The sequence below is a fragment of the Chrysemys picta genome, chromosome 2 (assembly GCF_011386835.1).
Source record: "Chrysemys picta bellii isolate R12L10 chromosome 2, ASM1138683v2, whole genome shotgun sequence".
Lineage (NCBI taxonomy): Eukaryota > Metazoa > Chordata > Testudines > Emydidae > Chrysemys > Chrysemys picta.
The window spans coordinates 92,650,195-92,673,810 of NC_088792.1; the positions used below are offsets into that span (position 1 = coordinate 92,650,195).

The window sequence follows — 23,616 nt, forward strand, 5'->3', positions numbered from 1 at the left end:
TGCTCGGCCCCAAGGAGACACTCCCCCCTCCAATCAGCATTTTTTGAGCCTTCTCCTTAGGAAAATTCTGGTTGTGCCCCTGGTCTAGAAAACATGATAAAAATGGGAGAACTGCTAAAGGACTACCAAAAATCATGATCATGTGCAGCCTTTGTAAAAACAATAGCAAAAAAATCATTGCACTCTATTTTGTTCCAAAGGAAGAATATATTCAACAGAGAAAACTGAACTAATGCAGAAACTTCATGTTTAAAACTAACCACCAAGATATTTTCTGCTTCCATAAGCAGGAATTTTAGATTGTTCACAAACAATGTGGGTCTTTGAAACACGACTGATTTAGAATTTGAATACATCTTTTACCTTGCACTAAAAACTGCTGCATTTCCTTGAACAGATGCAACTTATTTTTTACACAACATTCAATTTAGAGAAGAGTTATGCTAGGCGAATGGTTCTTCGGATACATTTTTGTCATATTTTTGGTGACATCTTAGATGGGCTACTATAAGGTGGGTGCATAACTGGCTGGATAACCATACTCAGAGAGTTGTTATTAATGGTTCCCAATCCTGCTGGAAAGGTATAACAAGTGGGCTTCCGCAGGGGTCTGTTTTGGGACCGGCTGTGTTCAATATCTTCATCAACGACTTAGATATTGGCATAGAAAGTACGCTTATTAAGTTTGCAGATGATACCAAACTGGGAGGGATTGCAACCGCTTTGGAGGACAGGGTCATAATTCAAAATGATCTGGACAAATTGGAGAAATGGTCTGAGGTAAATAGGATGAAGTTTAACAAAGACAAATGCAAAGTGGTCCACTTAGGAAGGAACAATCAGTTTCACACATACAGAATGGGAAGAGACTGTCTAGGAAGGAGTACGGCAGAAAGGGCTCTAGGGGTTATAGTGGACCACAAGCTAAATATGAGTCAACAGTGTGATGCTGTTGCAAAAAAAAAAAAAAAAAAGCAAACGTGATTCTGGGATGCATTAACAGGTGTGTTGTGAGCAAGACACAAGAAGTCATTCTTCTGCTCTACTCTGCGCTGGTTAGGCCTCAACTGGAGTATTATGTCCAGTTCTGGGCACCACATTTCAAGAAAGAAGTGGAGAAATTGGAGAGGGTCCTGAGAAGAGCAACAAGAATGATTAAAGGTCTAGAGAACATGGCCTATGAAGGAAGGCTGAAAGAATTGGGTTTGTTTAGTTTGGAAAAGAGAAGACTGAGAGGGGACATGATAGCAGTTTTCAGGTATCTAAAAGGGTGTCATAAGGAGGAGGGAGAAAACTTGTTCATCTTAGCCTCTAAGGATAGAGCAAGAAGCAATGGGCTTAAACTGCAGCAAGGGAGGTTTAGGTTGGATATTAGGAAAAAGTTCCTAACTGTCAGGGTGGTTAAACACTGGAATAAATTGCCTAGGGAGGTTGTAGAATCTCCATCTCTGGAGATATTTAAGAGTAGGTTAGATAAATGTCTATCAGGGATGGTCTAGACAGTATTTGGTCCTGCCATGAGGGCAGGGGACTGAACTCTATGACCTCTCGAGGTCCCTTCCAGCCCTAGAATCTATGAATCTTAGTCTCAGTATAAAAATGTTTATCTGTTAACACACACACACACACACACACACACACACGGCTGATTTCACATACTGCACAGAGTATGGTGGTAGTTAACACCTCAATGGGAGCAGGATTGGGACCAAAGTGAATGATAGATACACAGACATGGCAAATAAGGGCCTCAGTCCTGCAGTGAGATCCATGTCTGCAAATCCCTGTGCCTGCAGGGAGCTTCATTTACTTCAACACAGCTCCATGGGAACACAGTGATCTGCTGGCATGGAGCTCAATACAAGATCAGGGTCATTTAGAGAAAGGCCCCTCTTTAATTTAAACGTTGTTTACTGAGGCATTAAAATAAAGCAAGGAAGGATTTTTTTCTCTTTCAGTAATAGCTGTGCACAACAGGTGTAATGTGTCATGAGGCTGGTTTCACCTTATTCTGAAACTTGTTAGTGGCTACTTCCAGAGGTAAGACACTGAACTAGATGAAACATTAGCTTGATCTGGAATGGAAACACCTATGTGGCTATAAAGCCTGCCTTTAAAACTATCAGGTCACAGCAAAACTTCAGCAGAACATCTAGCAACTGATCTTTTCTATGTTCAAATCATCAGTAAAACATTCAAACTCTTATTCTTTTCTGCCTCATTCCCTCACCCCCCAGATAATACCAGACAGTGAAAAAAACCAACTCACTATTTAACATTAAAAGTATATGCCATAATATCAAAATTATCCCAAAGCAGTGATCTTTAAAAAACAAACTAGTTACAGTCAAGTATTAAGGGGTTTGCCACAATAGTAAATTCACGCACACTCAAGGTTTTATGAAATGGTGACTAAGAACCTGTAATCCTACATATGTTATTCATTACATGGTTGGAGAACAGTATGTACTGGAAACTGGTGGCTAATACTAAAGAAACATGCACGTACATGAGCCAAAGGAGGCACAGATTAAATACAATTTTGATGCCTTTAAGGTTTTGGATCTTTCAAAATTCAACACAGACAATTTAATATAAGTCATATTCCCTAGATCACATTAAAAGCTGAAAGGCCCTTTATGAAGCCACCAGAGTAAGAACAATTTATTTCTCTTAATTACCAAATAGCTGAATGATAGACAGTACCTAAAGAATTCTCATTAAGACTCTGTGGCTGAATCCTCTCATTTGTAAGCACAGAATTACTACGAGGTAGAGCTTTTAAAAGCACAGAAAGGAGTCATTGCCCTGTGTAGATAGGACACTGAAGGAAATGTACTAAAACTGTGTACAGGTTATATTAGGTTCTGCAATGATAGTTAAAAGGTAATTATTCTGTATAATGTTTGTAAGATGCTTAAGGTATGTTCAAGTCTGAATGCAGGACCCTTTACCAAGGCAATTCAATTCAGTTGTTTATTCAGAAATATTAGCCAATTCCTCTGCACATTATGGCTGAATTATGACACCCTCATCAGATGTTTATCCTTAGGTCAGGGCCTATCCACAGAATGATGTGCCACTCTTTGTGAGCAAAGGTGACAGAATCAGGCCTTACAGGCCAAGAAATGGGCAAATATTTCTGAATTCCTTCTTGAGTTACCTGGGAGCAGGCAACATTCACCTGTGTGCCGAGATGCTTGATGTTGCTAACAGTAAAGGAGATCCTGAGTATCCCGGTGGTGCTGCTGGACAGGGGAATCCTCTATCCACCCCACTGCTGCAGTCCTTTTATTTAGAAAGGAAATTAATCTTAGGAGTGCCTCCACCCCTGACTGGGTCCTGTACACACACACACTAGCATGCCTTGGGAGCCTTTAGGAATAAAGCTGTGCTAATCTATGCCATGGCTCTAGCCCAAAAGTACCAGTTATAATCAATAGACACCCAGTATACTCTTAGATTAAAGTTAACACACTTTTACTTAACAATTTAGAACAACATGATCTAACAGTCTGAGATCAATTAGAATGTCATAACCAATTTAAATCAATAGGGGGCACCTTCAATACATCAATTAATAAATGCAATTTGCCACAGTAAATGAAACTGAACCAACTTGCATTTACAAGGGCACCATTTACCCCACTCCTGAACATGCACTCTTAAGTTCAGAGTTCTAGATGCTGGCATGGGCATGCCTGAAGATCTTGAAGCTGGGGACAGCACTCTGTTGGTCTAGCCAAATAGTCCAGCCAAGGTGACAAGGGGCAGAGCGATTCTAACCTGGGCTCATTCCAAGGTGCACAACCCATCTGAAGGTAGGAGTTGTTATAACCACAGCTCAGTAACCATGGATCCTGGTTAGACAATAAGATCACATCATCTCTTCTCAGATTCAGGGAACCCCTTAAAGTCCCTTTGCTATCTCCCTTCCCCAGGAAGCTTTTCCCCAAACAATATAGGCAGCGGTTACGCAGATGACTTTCACTGCATGCCAACCTCAGTCAGTTCTGGGCACAGCCACAGTTGCTGCCCTGGCTCCAGTGAAGCCCAGCAATAGCCTCCTTGGCTCCCTGCTTGGTCAGAGCCCCAGCAGTTTCTCAGCAGCAGCTCCTTGCTGAGTTCCACAAAGCAACCTCCCATCCCCCGAGCAGGATCTCAGCTCTCCACAAATATGGAGCCCACCACATGCTTGCTTTGCATCCAACACAACTACAAGGCTCCCCTCACCCTCGAGAGACTTCCACTCAATCTTCCCCAAGGTATCATGGGATTGCAGCACTCAGGATCGTCCCAACCAGAACACTCCTAATTAAGTTCAGAGGCCTCTCTAGTGGAGGGTACCTACAGAATGAATTCAGTTTCCTTTGTGTGGCACCCTTCATTCATGTGTATGCTCTATGCACTTTATAATTAAGGCTAAGGTTTTGTCACAGCAATTTTTAGTAAAAGTCAGACAGGTCACGGGCAATAAAAAAAAAAGATTATGGAAGCCCGTAACCTGTCTATGACTTTTACTAAAAATAACTGACAAAATGGGAAGTGGGGGGGATCCAGTAACCACCACTGCTGAGGCTCCAGAGTCCCCCCATGGTGACTGGGAGCTCCTGGGCTGGTGGTGGGGAGCTGCTGGGAGCCCCTGCTGCCCACAGCAGCTGAGAGGTCTGGGGCCCCCACTGTATGGTTGCCAGGTGTCCGGTTTTCGACCGCAACGCCTGGTCAAAGATGGACTCTGGTGGCACCGGTCGGCATTGCTAACCGGGACGTTAAAAGTCCAGTCTACGGCGCAGCAGGGGCCGGGGATAAGGCAGCTGCTCCCAGAACCGGCCACCAGGTCCCTGTGGCCCATAGGCGCTGGGGCGGCCGAGGACTGCGAGGCTCCACATGCTGTCTCTGCCCCGAGTACAAGCTCCACTGCTCCCATTGGTCGGGAGTCACGACCAATGGGAGCTGTTGGGGGCGGCACCTGCAGGCACAAAGGCAGCACGCACCACACAGAGCCAGCTGGCTGCCCATGCACCTAGAGACCGCAGGGACCTGGCGGCCACTTCCTTGGAGTCGTGGTAAGTGCCACCAGAACCCCTCTCCCCCTCCTGCACCCCAACCCCCTGCCCCAGCCCAGAGTCCTCTCCCACACCTCAAACCCCTCATTCCTGGCCCCACCCCAGAGTCCCCACCCCATCTGGAGCCCTCACCCTCCCACACCCCAATCCCCCTACCCCAGCCTGGAGCCCCCTCCTGCACCGCAAACCCCTCATTCCCAGCCCCATCCCCAGCGGGAGCCCTCATCCCCCCCACACCTCAATCCCCTGCCCCAGCCTGGAGTCCCTCCCACATTTCATTTAATGGGAAATTTAAAAATTCTTTGTTTTCTTTCCAATTGGGAATGAAAACAAACATTTCAAAATAGTGGATTTTCCCTCAAACTTGACATTTTGGTTCCCGTGCAGCTTTATTGAGAACCACAACAATTATTAGAGTGGCTTTGAACTTATTATAAGCTTGTGAAAGGGTCAGCTCACCGCTTGGCTCCTCCTCGTGGCCATGTGTTGCGTGGCATGGCAGCTCTCTCTCTCACGCTCTGCTCTGGCAATGGCATGCCTCCTGTGACATGGCCCTCCAACCAGGTGACTTCCAAGTCTCTCCCCTTCTGAGGTAGTCCATAAACAAAACCAACAGGAATTAACAGAAACAAACTGAGCCAGTATGAGAGAGGGGAGGGGTGGAAAATGCCTCCTTCTCAGGATGGATCAAACTCAGGTCCTCCCTTCCCTCAAGGGGGGACCCTCAGGCAGTTGTTGTGGGAGAGATCCTGCCTTCTCTCAGCCCTTTCCTCAGGAGCTGCAAGTTAAAGGTCTGACCTCTTCCCTGGTCTGCCCACAAGGGGCTGCTCTGCTTCCCTTTTAACTCCTTCTCCAGCCTGTGCATGTCTTGCAGGTGTGGCGAGGCAGGGCTGACCGAGTCCAGTGCAGCTCTTTAACAGCCTGTCGCCTAGTGTGTGGGTCTGTTTACCCACCTGTGATAGGGTCTGCATACCCCACACTAACCCAGACAGGCTTAAGCCCATATTATTGACAGAAGAAGTCCCACCTCCCAGGCAGGACTGGGCGTGCTCTAGCTGTATAAAGGGAGGAAGCCCAGCTCATTCTGGGTGGGAGCCTGCAGGGGAAGGACCTATCTGGGAAGTGCTGATGGAGGACCAGCCACACTCCTGGTCTGTGCCAGGAATCAGCGCCTCCATGGGCCTGCTTGAACCCTGGCAACAGGAGGAGCCACAGGAGGCAACCAGCACAACAGACCATGGAGAATCTGAAGCTTTATGGGAAACCTCAACACAGATACTGGTAGGAAGTAACCCAGGGAGGGTGAAGGAGTGCTACCTCGTGCCCAGGAAACCTCAGTGTGTTTTTGTAGGATGTGTCTTCCCCCCCCCCCCCCCCCGTCAGTAGGGAATTGCTCTGCCACTGTTAGAGCCCTGGGTCGTGGCCTGGTGGAGTCAGGTGGGCCTGAGCCCCCCTACCAGGGCCACCACACCCCTTGGTGGGTGCCACACACCCCCCATTGAACTCTGGCTGCTAGGCCATGCTACCCTGATCCTAGGGGCCATCACCTGTGTTTTGGACTTTAGATCCTGACCCGGGCATCTGGAAAGCCAGGGAGAGGACTCTTAGGCAATGCGCTTCAGCCCTCTACCCCCTGTTTGTGTGACGAGGGCGGGTGTAGACTGCCACACCATCACATAGCTAGATATAGTGATGGACTGTATATAATGATTAGAAGACATAATGCCTGGCTCCTGTAAAGATTTATGCATCTGTTTAACTTTATGCTCTGAGTGTAGTGCATTTGAAATCAAAGGGACTATTCATAGTGCATAAAATTAAGCACATGTGTAAGTTTTTACTGGATCAGGGCTTGAGGCTCACATTTTCAAAATACCTCAGGGGATTTAGGCACTCAAATGCATTCAAATCCATTAGGTTCCTTTGAACATTGCAACCTAAGTTAATATTTATAAAGCCCTTTACATTTGTATTTTCCCACATGCAAAAAAAGGATGTTAAGCTGGTGTTAAGGAGTTAAGGTCAAAAGTACATTATAGGAATCGTAGATCAGGCCAGAAGGGACCATTGTGATCATCTGGTCTGACCTCCTGTATAACACAGGCCATAGGACTTCCCTGAGTTAATTCCTATTTGAACTAGTGCATATCTTTTAGACAACTATCCAATCTCGATTTAAAAGTTGCCAGTGATGCAGGATCCACCACGACCTTTGGTTAATTGTTCCAACAGGTAATAACTTTCCTTGCTAAAAAACTGCACCTTATTTCTAATCTGAAATTGTCTAGCTTCAATTTCCAGTCATTGGATCTTGTTATACCATTATTTGCTAGATTGAAGAATTGTTTATTATCAAAGTTTTGTTCCCCAAGTATGTACTTATAGACTGATCAAGTCACCCCCTTAGCCTTCTCTTTGTTAAGCTAAATTGATTGAGCTCCTTGAGCCTACCACTGTAAGGCATGTTTTCCAACTCTTTAATCATTTTTGTGGCTCTTCTCTGAACCCTCCCCAATTTCTCAACATCCTTCTTGAATTGTGGATACCAGAATGGGACACAGTATTCCAGCAGCGGTCACACCAACCAAATACCAAGGTAATATAACATCCCTATGCCTATTCAAGACTATACATCCAAGGATTGCATTAGCCTTTTTGGCCACATTGTCTTTAATTCACGTGGCTTCTTGGACAAAAAATGGCAAAGCTATGCAAGTTGAATGTGGTAATTATTTCTAAAAAGAAACATTACAAAGCCAAGAAGTTTGGAACTGAAGTTAAACTTCAAAGCAATCCAAACATGTTAAGGTATGGAAATCTGCAGTCAGGTGCTCAAACAACTTTAATTCTGCCTTGTAGTGATGCCATGTGGAAATCGTATGGGGGAAAAAAAAATCAGATCTTCCTTTAATCTAATCTGGGACCATAAATTATTAAAATGCCTTTGTCATAATCATATGGTTATTGAATGGATCTACTAATGGGCAGAGTGAAGGTTGTTTGGGTGGCAAGTAAGGCCAATCATACCCATCAGCAAATATTTGAGGGTTGTAAACAATGAGGCAGAGACATTATTGATGATGGAAGAAAGTGATATTACAGCAGATGAAGTTAAGAAATAAGAGAAATTAGGATGAACATCAAGAAAAACTTCCACACCAAAAATAGATTGGATTGTGTTCCAGTTTTCCAAGGTAACTGATGGAAACCACTCTTCCCAAGAAGGAACCAGATTCTCTAATTACTTCCAATATACTGTTAATTGACTAGCCTGGGTCAGTTAAATATAAATACATATCAATGATATTACTACTTTATGGTCATACAGTACTGGTGATATTGGGGGAGAGGGATGGCCTTCTGTAGAAGTGTTCTCCATGGCTATGTTATAAGAGAAAAGAAACTTAAGAAACAAGAATACAGCTGTGAAGTAGCACAGGAAAGTGGCAGAAGTGTTAACAAGTAACACATTCGTCCAGATTATACTGTCAGGATTTGTAAGCAAGGCCCAAAAGTAAATTCTTAAAGGATCATACACTTGAACTAATATCTTGGAAACCATTTGACTCTGTTGTTTGAGCCATCTGTCACACTAATGTACACTAAAGAGTGTTCTCAAACTGAGTCTAGTGGCCTTTCCTAGCTTGAGCCCACACTGAGGGAATGGGCTATGAAGGGACATATATTTATAAGCCTGAGTGAGCTGTTATTATTATGCACGGGCTACAATTTTTTTATCTATGTGACACAGAGAAAAAATGTGCTTTTGATTTTTAAGGAAGCAGTGACTTCAGTGTCCTAGTGTTTGAGATACCAGTAAACAGTTCTGCATACTGCACAATTAACTTGCCATTGGGCATTAAACCCTCCTGATACTCAGGGGTTATGGAGTCCATCCATTCCTGTCTTGCTATAGGTTGACAAACATTGGTCAGTAGGGGAGATTAGTTAGCCTGACGTATTACTACAACAAATGCTTCACTCAAGTCTCAAAAACATGAGTACGATACTTGTTTACAAATACTTGACTGTGGAGTCAAAGAAAGTACTCCTAGAAAGTTCTCTACAATAAATGGAAATGGCATTTTGGGAACCCAGCGTTACACCTTTATAGCTATTTACTTATTCTGAGCCATATCCTCAGCTGGGGAACATCAGCTTCAGTGGAACTATGCCAGTTTACACCAACCGACACTCTGGCCTTGCATCAGTTCATTAAGGAATATGCCTGTGAATCATTTTGAACTACTACAACCAGGGCTTGCAGACTCGCTGGGGCCCAGGGCAGAAATAAAGGGGTGGGCCCCTACCTCACCCTCACTTATCTGCTCACACATTGGATTTCTGCAAGGTGTGTGGGACCTGGGGCAATTGCCCCGCTTACTACCCCTGAATGCCGGCCCTGACAACTGGTCATTAAGGAGTGTGTATCATGTTTGTTGTTCTACACAAACAAGCAAAAATTTAAAGCCTTCAAATGATTACGCTAATTTTTTTAACCCAGTCAATCCATTTATTTTTAGATAAAGTTTCTGGTTTGATTCCCCTCCTGCTCTCCATTCCTGGCTCAAGACAGGATCTGGAAGGAAATTCATTGATCTTCTGCCCTGTCAAGGGCAGAAGACAGCAGTATCTACTCACAGCCCTGGTCTCAATTGATCAATCAGGCCAGACACAACAAGGAGAAGCATTTCCCAGAGTACTTCAGCACATCTACCTCTCATTCCAGCTGGAACCAGGAAGTGCATAGTAGCATGAAAATTATAAATAATGAAAAATAAAAGTTAGCCAACATTTTCCTAACCTTAAAAAAAAAAACCACAAACAAACAAAACCAAACCCAAGAGATCAGTTTTGATTTAGTTTGCTTCAGGTTTGGATAGTGCTTCAAATTTTTATTTGATGTTGGTAAGCAAATTCTCAAACCTAATCTTTCCTCTTGCCTGTTCTCCCAAGGAATGTATTCTCACCCACACCTCTGCTTCTGTGACATTAACCAAACAGCACCCCGTCTCAGAGAATTTTCAAGACATGCATATAGAATCATAGAACCTTAGGGTTAGAAGGGACTTCAAGGGTCAGCTAGTCTAACCCCCTGCCAAGATGCAGGATTTGTGTCTAAACCATCCAAGACAAATGGCTATCCAGTTTCCTTTTGGACGTGTCCTTATCTTCCAAGCACTCCATGGCCTGGGCCCAGGATATCTACAAAATTGCATCAAGCTCTAAGTGAGGGTCACTGTCAACCACTCTGCTCTGCAGGCCCAGTGGCTCTCTCAACAGTAAGACCCTTCTTGGGGGCTGGTCCCAGCCTGTGGAACAAAATTCCCCAGGAACTAAGGACCATCCCAAACCAAAGAAAGAAAGAAATCACAATCTATTTAATCGTTAATACTGGGTCAATAAGGAATGGTATTTAATCACTACAATTTTACAAATTTTGCAACAACTATTGGTAATTCCCCTAATGAATTCCTCCACAGTCAAAGAAAAAAAAATCTTTAGAGGACATAAAGTGATGTATCAGCAGCCTTAGGCTACGTGCTCAGTCTTATTTGCTGCTACCTGTAAGTGGCATTCCTGGATGACTGGGCTGATGAGAACAAGGCATACTGAAGATAATTGGAGGGATCCATAATAAATCAATTTGAGTAAAATATACATAACCCTTCTGCCAAGTGTCATCAGCAAGATAGGCCAGGTTCAATTTTCTAGGAGTCTTTCTGAAAACTTAAACACTGGCTTGAGCTCCCATCCAGAAAGTGGGGAAACTAAATATACAACCTAGGGAGTCATGGATGGGTAAGGTTTCCCATTGCAAGGGTTTAAAACAAACAGAACGTTATTGGGGAGGGGGCCTGAGAAGGATGGACAACAGAATAAACTTGGTAAGACAGCAATTAATACATTAACAATATCTATTAAGACCCCTTACATGCACAGCCCAGGATGTCTTAGCAATAGTCCCAACCTCTTGCAGCTGTGAGTGGCTGATGCATTCTAGCCATATCCCTTCTCCCCAGCTCTCCCACTAACAGTTTGTTATCCAAGGTTAGAGGAGTCCAAGAATTCTGACAGGTTAGTGTCCATCTCCTAAGGAAAGTGCTGCCTGGGCTGCTCCAGGGGCTCTACCACCTGACCTGACTGATGTGAAGTCAGCTTTGATTGCTGGGTAGGGAGGGCCATGCTGGAGCCCTTCAGGTAGGCTACTGCTCTCTGCAGCTTTGGTCCAAACCACCTCATTTTATCTCAACTCTGTCTGCCTCAAAGTCACTTGCTGTCTTGAAGGTACCTCTGTGCTGAGTCTTTGGCGAGAGATCAGTCATGTATAGAACCCTTCCAGAGTCTGTACTACTAGAGGCATACTTCCAACAGAAAATAGGAGTTACTTTCCCTCTCTCTTTCCCTTTTGCACTGTCCAGCCTCCCTTACCCAATGGTGCCTGACAGAAGTCTCAGTCAGGGCAACAGGCACTTTTGGTGCATTTCTCTTGTCCTTTCACTTCTCAGCAGGGATAATAGCATTTTAGTGCCCCCAAATGCAAAACTGAATGGTATTTTAACCAAAATGACTCAAACTGTGACAAAACAGAAATGTCAATAAGGCCTGGCCCAATCTGTTATTTCCCCTCGCTCACCAACAGATGCTGGCAGAAAGATCCATCTGGAGTCCTCAACCAGCTCTGGGCTACCTATGCACTTGGCTCTCAGAGGAAGAAACTTGAAGTTATTAATCCCAGCTCCAGGAAGCACAGAAAGCTGAGTGGAACATCTGCCCAAACTGTTCTGAAAACTGATGTTCAAATAGAGTCCAGCACAATGCAATGGAGAGCAGTGGCAAGAGACTCAAGAGAAAATTCCCCGAGGAGGAAACACCAATAAGTTACTCAGAAGAAACCTAGAGTCTGACAACCACCAGAACAGCAAAGCAGAGTGAAGCCACTGCTGCAGATGGTTCTGAGACATCAGGAAGAGGGAGACAAAGGTACCAATACAGAGTCAATTATTGAACTGAGAAAGCTAAAATAACATGCCACACATATTTCTAAGACTTGCTCAAGCACAGCTGTTAATGCATGATGTCAGAAAGTGTTACAGTGCATGCAAACTAGATAATCATTTGTCCTTGAATTACCCATGCAGGCTGTAGGGTTGGTGGTGGCTTGTGCAGACTATATGCAGCATGAAGATTAAGATAAAAATCAGACCATTATGTGTCTCTGAGCAGAGTGTTTCTTAGCTACAGAGAAAATGTTTATAACCTCGTTGTAGGTATCTTTTTGCTCATGACGCTTGGGAAAAAGATTTTTTTTGTTTGCCAAACAATGAACAGAGGAAGTGTGCTGAGTCTTCCATCCCAATGACTTTGAGTATTCAAAAGGCTGGTTTTACTTTTTTTTTTTTTTTTTTTTTTTTTTTAAGTACAACGTAAGTGCCACATAGGCTGAGCTGGTCTCTAAGTGATAAACTGAGACATCACGTATTTCACTTGCCCTCTGTCCGTTTCTACCAGGACTTAGTCTTATATTCCAACTCCCTGAGCAGCTGACTTTTAAAAAAAAAATCAACTTGATAGAAATAGTCATCATCAGGTTTGAAGTTCCCACCACCTCACATGTAAACCATTTCTGTCCCAGGCTTAGGATAGGCAATATTTAGTAATAGCTTTCCTATGTGTAAAAAGTCACAATTTTAAAGTCCACCTGTAACAGGTCCTCTGCCCGTCCCTCTTCCTGGGGCTCACTGGCTGCCCCAATAAAGCACAGAGAGGCTTCTCCTTCTGCAGCACCCCTGGCTTTATTTACAGACTTCTCCCACCACCAGTGAGATACTATATACAGTTTGCAGGGTTTACAATCTCCACTTCCACCCAGAGCCTGCCCTCAGCCTGGAGGCTGACCTTCCCCATGCCATCATCCTTCCTTCTGGCTGCTAGCCAGCCTTTATAGCCCTTGAAAGTCTCAGGCCCACAGGTGCAGCCAGTTCTAAAAGCCAGGCACCAGACTTCTCCCCAGCTGAGCAGGGGCTAATTAGGTGCCTCTGCACCAGCACCCTGCTACACCACCATTTCACATCCTTGCAGGGCTAGAAATAGGAACATTAGGCCATTGCAAAGGGAGATTTCCAGCTTCCCAAAAGGGCTCAGAACACTTGCCTAAGATATTCCAAGACTAAGCACTTGAGAACTGGGGACAAAGCATTCTCAGTTGAGGGAAACCAGCTATGGAACAAAATTGACAGGAGCTAGGCAAATCCAGAATCTGATGGTCTTCACAACACTAGAAAACCTTCTTCTTTGAAAAGGTATTTCCATCATAAGAATGACACTCACCACATTGACACCCCCTCATGCCAATTAAACCCTATGCAAAGAAACCCCCAAACAGTTCCTGAAACAAATCAACCTAAAAAGGTAAATCAATAAAAGCTTAAAAAATCAAAATCAAAACCCTACTCCAAGCAGAGATGTTACTCCAAAAAGGGATGCCAGAGATGGACAGCAATATAAAACTCTAAGACAAGTAAATATAGAATATTAAAGTCATGAATTATTTTAGGCATAGGAGGGCTACTTTATGTTGATTTTAGAAGTTTTTATGGTTATCAAGAGACCTATAGAGTTTGACTTATGGTAACTAAGGTGTTTACTAAAGTGGAGGTGTACAAAAAATAATCCCAACATTTTCTTTTAAAAATGAATGTATCTACAAGTGTCTATATAAAATACATAACAATGGAACTGGGACCAAAATTGTTTATTTTGGTGAGGAAAAAATGAACATTTTTTCTGCACAACTAAAAGGATGGGCTTCTTAGCCTCTATGCCATTTTTTATTTGGCACAGTAACCAAATTAATGTATATATATAATATTTTTGAAATAACAGACGTAATAACATTTTTCTCAGTCACCACTAAAGAGGTCAAAACTTGAAGTGATAGAGAAGTGTCCCTGCTTCTGTCAGATTTCAGTTTTTTTTCCATCTCTGGCTATTGGTACGGTGTATACTTTCTCTTTCCATGATTGAATTGATTTCTGGCTACAGAAGGGTACTTTGGAAGAGCATGGTTTTATTACTTGCCCTTTCGATCTACTGGTTTGTATTAAAGGGCAAATTTTTCAAAGCTATTTTATCCATCCCTCCCCCTTCCCAGGGCCTTGTTCTGTCCCTTACTCTGGCCTTGTTCTGTCCCTTACTCTTATATTCATTCCTGTACGTTTTAGTAGGACGTGTTGGGTTGACATAATTTTTTAAAACACTCTTCATTTTAGAGAATGGATCATTATTTGACTATTACTCTGCCTTCATTCCTGTCTTTAGTGCAATTTGTATCCATTAACATTCAGTGGCTATTCAGACATTGTTACTTTCCAAGGAAACGAAATGACCCGTGTGGTTTAGAAAGCACACAGTCTTGTCATTTTGTCATAATTTGAAGGTTATACCAGCCCAATCCATTCAAGTTCTCCTCCGGACTTCAACAGAGTTGGCTTTGGTCCATAAGCAGCATTTATTCAAGAGTCAACAAGCTTACCGTGAACATCTGAATTGGAGTCCACACTTCATGTTGAATTAAAGCAAAGTCCTGTCAATGTAAGTCAGTTTAAATTATAAACATTGCTCAATTGACTCTTGTAATTCCTTTTTGTTTGACTTGCAGAATATGCTTCAAGATCTCTCCAGTTAATTGCAAGCACAAAACGTATGATCAGATTTTCCCCATCCTTCATTCTTGAGTTGCTACAGTAACCTATTCTGAAGTTTTAACCAAAAGGATTTGTAAAGCTCCTGCCATCTTTATTAAACTGATTTATGGCTCTCACTATTACAATGTCACTGCCAGTTAAGGATTTTATTCTAATCCTTTATTTTTAGTTCTTTAAAACATTTTGAAAAAATGAGAATTCTAATAGAGACAGCTGTTCCCAGAAAGTTTAATTGCATGCATTGGCTGTCACATGTCTGTGGTCTTAAGTCATTCAGTAAGTCTAAAGGAACTTGGCAAAATACTGTATTTTATTGTCTGTCATCTCAACATGTTTGTCATGATGATAGTCAACATAACTCAAGGACAGTGTTAAGATCATGCTTGGTAAACAAGAAAAGTGTGGAACTAGGTATCAGTGGTAGATTCATCCCTTCCCAGGTATTCACACAGGGTGATCCATGGGGTCTAGATCTTCAAGAGGAGAAAGGAGACAGTGAATGGGACAAGGACAGCATGGCCCTGCTTTGCAGGGGGGTGGGTTGGTGAAGTACTTCACCTTCTCTCAGGTCCTGTGAAAATTTTTCAGAAAAGGAATCCTGAGGCTTTGACCTGTTCCACAGAGCCACCCCTGCAGTGGCGGTATTTGTGGAGCAAGGAAGAGAACCTATAGGCCATGGAGCAGGTGTAGAGGTTAGGGCCTCTGTGCAGATGTCACTATTATCCTGTAGGTCCCTGAGGATTCTTCATGTTTGTAATCTAGTCCCACTATTCATTCCATAGTTGGAAAAAGTCCCCTTTCCCCCCACTCTTTCCCCATGTAACAAACATAGAATAACACTGTGACCAGATCCTTGTGAATATTTCATCCCTCTTTGTCCCTTCCTGCATTTTTTCCTGTAGGGAAACTTATCTTATATACAGCATCGAAGATAGATAATCACCTCGCAAATTTGAGGCTGGTCCAAAAGGGTGCTTTCCCAAGCAGTTCTATATTCTGAGCTGAGTTCTCAAGCAGTAGCCTCCATCTGCAAAACCATAAGTAATAGGCTTTGCCTAGGTAAATTCTACCAGCAGCCCACACCTCTGTGTATGCAAATATTAGTGCTCAGAGTGCATGTGTGCGCACGCATATGCATGCACATTAAATAGATGCTGGGATAAGACTCTTTTTTGAACATTTGATCTGTTGCATTTAATTTTCAAATCAATGTTTTTCTTTCTGTACTCCCTATGATCATTTGGCACCTGAACCAGCACCTATTTAAACCAACGGCAAAGGTCCAATTAACTTCAACGGGTATGGGATTGGCCGCCTTATCACAGTCTCTCTTAAATGGCATGTGAACCTAATAATGTGCGAGTTGAAAATTTCTAACTCATGCTTTCTAGCTCTAGTGAGTCCAGATTTACGCAAAATATATCCACCAATCCCCCTTGTTCAGACCATACTATTATTAATTTATTAGGGTAGATGAGCAAAATGTAAACAAAATACAGTATTAGCAGCTTGGAGATGTGCTAGGGAATACATAAGAAAACCTGATTATATGTACTCTGTCATTGTCAATGTTAATAAGATCTTGAGTGTCCATTGCTTCTGTCTGTTTTTTCTCAGAAGAGAGCTTGAAGGTTAATTTAGTATTTCAATATCTATCATCTGTGCTTGAGTTCCAAAGTTTGTCTAACTTTCTTTTCTCCCAGGTCTTAGCAACAAACCTACAAACAATTTAGCCTCTGTGCCATTGTTATCTGGGGCATTAAATCACCGCAACTGTGGAAATATATAGAAACGCAAATCATCAGCACCGCATTATCAAGCTAGAAACCGGTAATGGTGACTCTTACTACTTGCTGCAAGTTCTTTCTTTCTTTAAGGTTTTTTCCCTTGACTGTAGATGGAACAACAGTTGCACTGGGTTCTTCATCCATTTATTCAGTGGAGGATACTAAGAAAGAAGGGGAGACAGGTATCTGATGCCATCATTATTAGCTGTTCAGTGCTATGCCTGGCTCTCAGTTTGATTACTCAATGGCCTGATGTGTCCTTTCAGTAGCAGGTTCCTCAGTGACATTGGGTGGGGGATTGCTATCAGCATGCCTTATGCCCCTCTAATTTAAGATAAGTGCCTGATATTAACTCTTTCTTGTATTTCTGCCCCACCCTATTCTCATTTTGAGCTGAGCTGTGTTGCACTGTAGAGAAACATGGGAGTGGGCTGGCGAGAGGCAGCTTCAGTGATAGAAAATGTTCAAAAGGAGTAAAGGGTTTGTACTACTTGAAAATATGGACCATATTGATCTGTTACTGAGATCCAGTAGCTGAAGTGCCTGGTTGAGAGGTTACAAAATAAAATTAGCGTTCAAATATATTTAGAACTTATTCACATAGAACAACAGGAAAATATGTTCAGAAACCAGGGCCGGCTCTGGCTTTTTTGCTGCCCAAGGCAAAAAAGCCTCCCGCCGCCCCAGCGCGGCAGGGGAGGACAGAGAGCCCGGCCGGGGCTCCGCTCTCCCGGACTGGCTGGCGCGCCGGGGGGAGGGCGGCGAGCCCGCCGCGGCTCCGCTCTCCCCGGCGGCCAGAGCGCCGGGGGGAGGGCGGCGAGCCCGCCGCGGCTCCGCTCTCCCCGGCGGCCAGAGCGCCGGGGGGGAGGGCGGAGAGCCCGGCCGGGGCTCCGCTCTCCCGGACCGGCTGGCGCGCCGGGGGGGAGGGCGGCGAGCCCGCCGCGGCTCTGCTCTCCCCAGTGGCCAGAGCGCCGGGAGGAAGGCGGAGAGCCCGCCGCGGCTCCGCTCTCCCCGGCGGCCAGAGGGCCGGGGGTAGGGTGGCGAGCCCGGCCGGGGCTCCGCTCTCCCGGACTGGCCAGAGCGCCGGGGGGAGGGCGGAGAGACCAGCCGGGGCTCCGCTCTCCCCGGCGGCCAGAGCGGGAGCGCCGCGCCGCCCCAAGCACAAGCTTGGTGGGCTGGTGCCTGGAGCCGGCCCTGTCAGAAACCACTCTTATTCAAAACAAAACCCAAACATTGTGCACAGATCTCTGTATTGGGGTCTATGGTTTAAAAAAGAAGGCATCTCAGTTTAGCTAATCAATTCATTAGCTTGATCCAGTTAGGTCTTCCTACTACATGAGTCCTGAGAACCATAGGTAGAAGACCAAATTCTCAAACAGTGTAAACACAGTAAATTTCACAGTTTTGGCCCAGCTCCTGTGAATTCTCTGTCAAGTGTGCATCAAGTCTTACACTTCATTTCTCTAGTGGAGCTACTCTGCGAGGTCATCACTGCCCAGAGAGAGGTAATCTCTCAAGTGGCAATAGCCAATACAATCAGGGCTTTAACAGTGACCTTGAACGAAACTCTTATTGAATAAGGAGTCAGTGTACAGAGTAGTGAATTATGTTTGTGTTCCTGATAACCTGGTTGATGAACAGATGAGCTGAGGTGTTCTGGACTAGTTGTAGCTTCCTCAGGGCACTGAATTTCAGTCTTAGGCATAAGGAATTGTAAAAGTTGCAAATACATGAATCACTGTGCTCATATCAGTGTCCAAGAGGATCTGCAGAAAGATAGAAGGGGGTAGAGCTGGTCAAAAAATTTTGTGAAGAAGAAAGTTCTCACTGAAAAACAAACAGGTGGGTTTTTTGGGGGCTGGGGGGGGGGGGGTTGGTGGGAAAATGTCACTTCTGACAAAACAAACATGTTTTCACACAGCAAAGTGCAAAACAAAATTTAGTCTCAAATCAACATTTTGAAACTAAATGAAGTTTTTTTGGAAATGTCAGTTCAAAACAAAAACAACCCCTCCCCCAAACATTTTGTTTCAACTAATTTCAAAAATTCCAGATGGATAAAACAATATTTTTATTCAAAATTTCTCACAGGAAAAATTGCCTTTTTCCAACCAGCCCTAGAAGTGGGTGTTCTTTGCCAGCATGGCTATTTGGGTAGCTAATCACACTGCAGAGTCCAAAAAATCCCCATTGTTTCAGGTTGATCTATCAATCTAAGGGCAGCTGGCTTCAGTGATAGGGGTTATAAGGAAGGAGGTGGATCCATTTTACTTGGAGCCTTTTTTTTTTTTTTGGTTAAACGGCATCTCTTCTGAGTAGAACCACACTTTAAATAAAGCAAGATACATTAAAACAACTTTGCCAGAGCAATAGCTCCAGAGAAAGAGTGGCTGATGTTATCTCTGTAATTAAAACCTTGTAATAAGCATTAAAGCACTAATACAATTACTCAGACCTCACTAAGTACTTATTAAAACTTCACAAAATAGATAAAAGTAAACCCCTAAGCAAAGGGCCATAACTACATATGTATATTCCAACCATAACATATAATACAAACATATCACATTATTACCCTGCAATAAAAAGACTAAGAAATGTGCACACAAAGAAAGAAAACTTAAAACTGGAAAGCCAACAGGGCTCTACCCTCTGAAAACATGTTCCTAAGGAAAAATATCTTCACCAGAAAGAGCCCATAGAGCAGCTCTGTTAGATTACATCCTTCTGGTCAGGATGCTGCTGGCAATTTAAGACCTCCCACACTCCTTATTAAGTCTGAAGTAAGTTATATCTAGGCACTTTGTTCCCCTCTCACTCACTCTCCTCCTGGCAGCCAGATGTGATGAAAGGATAGAATGGATCTTCAAGCACATTGTGTGTATTGATCTGATCTTTTTCCAGAGCAAAACAACTGTTATCCACCTGAATGGAGATGCCATTACCTGATGGAATTTCACTTACAGCAGGGATAGAAGCCTGCTGGAAAATAAGTACTCAATTCAGCAAGGCACTTTAGTGTGTGCCTACCTACGCATGAGTAGTTCCATTCACTGATTCTGGTTTGGTAGCATTTACACCAACTATGTATTCACTTTGCACTGCTGCTATAAATGACTGCACAAGGTGGAAGACAACAAAGTCAGGTCCATCTACTTTGATTGCAGATGAAACTGCTCCCAAACGATGCAGAGAGACTAGTGGCTTAAACTCTTAGTAATGGAAAATATATTTTTAAGTGCTAAATACCATTTTAAAGAAGCCTTCAACCTTCCAAAAAGTCATTTATGTTTTTATTTACTATTGCTTAAATTCTTATTTTATTATGTCACTGATGGCAAAAATGCAATCTTGTCCTGAGTTTTGAACTCCTATTAAACTTCATCATTTCAAGACAGTATACTGGATTTAAATGGTGGCTTGAAGAACCAGGAACTATAATTCCCAGGAGGCACTGCAGCAGCTCAGGTGAATGCAATGATTATGTTGATCCAAAAGGAAACAGTGTAATTTGAGAATGCAGAGAGATTTAATTTCAATTAAAAATATCAAAACAAAACGTTCTGACATTTTCATTCCATGGAAAGTTTCAGTATTTCCACTATTTATCCCAAGTCAGGGCAAAAACAAATATCAACATATCAGAATTTACTTTGGGATGGAATTTCAAGTTTTTCTTGGGGGGGGGGCAGGAGGAAGAGGTGTCAGTCAGCTTTATTCAGAAGACACTCTCCTTATTACTGTCTATTTATCTCACTCATCTCTACTCTCCTTCTTTGCCTTCCTCTACCTCCCAAACAGGAAGTGATGTAATATTACAAGAGTAGTATCTATAAACTCCAATAAAGAGCTATTTATTGCATACCTCCTACAAGTCTTAATGAAGTTTAACTGGCAGCTCTAGTAGCCTTGTCGTAGTTCCGTTATTCTGTATCTGTGGCAGTGAACCTAGATACATCAATGCTGATCTGATCAGCTAATTGCAGGCACGTCAGAGCTCTCCCACAGATGCACCTCATTTCTGTCCCACAGTACCCCTGCAATTTTCCTCAACAGAGGCTGTCAATTATGCCAGATGATGCGGGGATTTTTAGTATAGCTTGGAGACAGCTTTTTTGTCCAAACCCTTTTGTTTTGTGTTTTTCTGAAAAATCCCGATTAGGGTTGACCAAAACAATTCATAAATGCCGGTCGATTTTGGCTAATTGTTTTGGTTGGGATAAAAAAAATTAAAAATCAGAAATGTTTCAACTTTTCATATTAAAAGAGGATTCAATCTAGAATTTCCGTCAGCTTTAGTTAAGAAGTTTCAACTTCAAATTCTTTTCCTTTTCAGCACTTTTGCTGGCAAGAATCCAAAAAAGAATACTAGGGTTTCAGCAGTTTATGGAGAACTTCTGGATGTTACAGGAAAAGTGGAGGGACATAAGAAGAAGCAGCTTTTATCTAATTAGTCCCATTTGTAAAATACTATGTCATGTAATATCTGGTAAATTAGGAAAAATATTGTGAAGAATTCATCTTAGTCACAAAAGCAGGTGGGCCAAGCATCTGTCTAGTGAAAAATATTGCACGCCAATAGGTTTTTTACTAAAATAATATTAACAACAAGCCCCTCATGGTCAATTATTTATACCTGATCTCATAGATGTATTTGGAAGGGTCTGAATTGTTGGGTCATTCTTACAAGTTTTCCAATACTTTCTGCTTTCAGGGGGCTGATGTACTCAGTATTGCCAACTCCCAGAGCTCAAAAATGAATCAGGCCACCCAAAATATGAGATTTCAAAATAATAAATCTGGGGTTCTTTTGATTTGCTTTCTGGGTTTAGGATGCACTCTGCCTTTAGGGTGCACTCACTTCATGTTTTCAACCTTTTCTCTGCAATCCTTCAGGCCTAGAAATTTGCTTTTTCTAAAAAAAAAAGAAGAAAAGAAAGAAAGCCGAGATTCTCATGCAAGCTCTTAATTTCAGCAGCTGGGGATTAACCCCCTCCCCACCAAAAAAACAAAACAAAACAAAACCCAACCCACAAACAAAACCTCAGAGACACACTAAAATGGTAAGAGTTGATAATGCTGTATACTACAAGAACTGCCTTTCAGATTGTATTTTGGCTATTTGGCTTTCTGTCCCTGCTGGAATCAAGAAGTGCAGAGCCATGAAAATGAACAACAAAAATAGTTACCCAAACCCAAAGTTTCAACCGGCATCACCTAGAGTTTTTGCTGCTCACCTCTGCTATTAGAGATGGATCCATGCTGCAAAGTTAAGATCCAGATTGTCGGCTGAATCCATATTCTCTCTCTAGGCACTTATACTTCACCCTTCATTGTGATATCTGAGCATCTCACATAGGTAAACATTGAAAAAGCTTATTGTTTGTGGGAAGCCAATGTAGGTAGCAGAATACCTGCCTGATGTGCTCTCAGCTGCTGGTGTAGCAAAGGAGGAGGGCTGTTGTATTCTGGATTAATTTAAGTTTTACATTCCCATAGTGTTCAGACCTAAGTAGCAGGCACTGCAATAATCCATCTTGGAGGTCTCAAAGATGGAGCTCAGTTGTAGGGGAGGGCGGAATTTATGACCCTCTCTTTGGGAACTGGTATGGTATAGTACTGCAGGCGAGAGTAGCTACATTTGATACCACCCATGGGCGGTGAGTATCAAAGGCCAGGGCAGGCTAAGCCTTCCCTGACCCAGGCCATGGCCCACCCATGTTTCACCCCAAGGCCCTGCCCTCCCTCTCCCTCTCCCTCTACCCTCAAGCTGGCGGGGACTCACTCAGCTCCAGCCGGGGGCCTGGAGCTTGGGCCCACCGGCAGCCCGGAGTGGTGCTCAGGCTGGCCCAGGGGTCAGCAGCCCGGGGCGGTGCTGGAACTAGCCCAATGGGGTACTGGTGCCAGCCTGGTGCCAGGGGGGCTGATGGGCGCAGCTGGAGCAGGCAGGCCAGGGCTTCTCCGGCTACAGGGGAATGGGGCCTTGGGTGGAAGGAGCAAGGCAGGTGGGCTAGCCTCCCCCAAGATGCGGGTTCACTCACCGCCCATGATACCACCAAATATATTCTTTCTTCAGATATGCATTTGAATTAGGAGAGGAAGAGAACAGATCATGCTTACAGTGGTTAAGATGAGCATGAGGGCAGACTGAGATGAGTAGAGGAGGGACATACAGGATGTGTTGATGGGGGGCAAGTCTGAGATTCAGGCAGAGACCTCAGTGATGGAGACTGGGATTAGGCCAAGGAGCTGGGGAGGGGGGTGGGAGGGAGACAGGACCAAGGAACCATGATGGGGAAGGGAAAGAAGGGACTGAGTGAGATTGGAGAGGATGGGAGTAGAAGGGTCTATAATAGTAGTCACCAAACTGTGGGGCATGCCCCCCTAGGTGGGCATGGAGGAACATTCAGGGGGCACAGCAGGGCATGGGTCAACCCCCATGGGGGTGGGGGGGAAGCACCACCCAGCTCTACTCTGCTCCCGGTGATAGCCTCAGCCTTGGCCCCTGGCTGCAGCTCCCACTCCACTTCTGCCCACGGCCCCAGCCGCAATTCCTGGCCCAGCCTTGGCTCCTGGCCCCCGTCCATGGCCCTGGCTCCCAACCGCAGCTCCTGGGGTGTGTGGACAGATTAGATTATGGGTAAGGGGGGCGGGGGCACGACAAAGTTTAGGGACCACTAGTCTATAACCACTAGAATACACTCCCCTCCACAACCGGGAATGGAACCCAAGATTCCTGAGTCACAACCTTCCTCTATCATCAGCAAATAGTTGTCAAACCCACTGGCAGGGGCAATCTTAATTCTGGTATTTCCTAACTTTTCAGTGCTTATCTTTGCAAACTTTATATTTGTAGAATGTAGTTTTTGTGTGTGTGATATACATATACATTCACACGCTGCACACCGGCTGTACATAATGGTCCAGGTCCTCAGCTCGTGTTAATCACTGTACCGCCACTGACTTTAATGAGATGATTTACATCAGCTGAGGATTTGGCTCTATATACTGAAGCACTAGATTTGCTATATGCTTACCTACTACTTATATGTTGTA

The 23,616-nt window shown here is 43.8% G+C and overlaps 1 long non-coding RNA gene across 2 annotated transcripts; it reads left to right on the top strand.

Moving 5' to 3' along the window:
• The first annotated feature begins 6,161 nt into the window (after positions 1-6,161).
• On the top strand, positions 6,162-16,356 carry LOC135981406 (uncharacterized). Of its 2 annotated transcripts, none has more exons than XR_010598400.1 (3): positions 6,162-6,347; positions 7,616-7,662; positions 9,590-16,356. It is a non-coding gene; the product is annotated as an uncharacterized LOC135981406 (long non-coding RNA). The 2 variants fall into 2 exon arrangements; XR_010598399.1 differs by having other exon boundaries at positions 11,710-16,356.
• Positions 16,357-23,616: the final 7,260 nt, after the last annotated feature.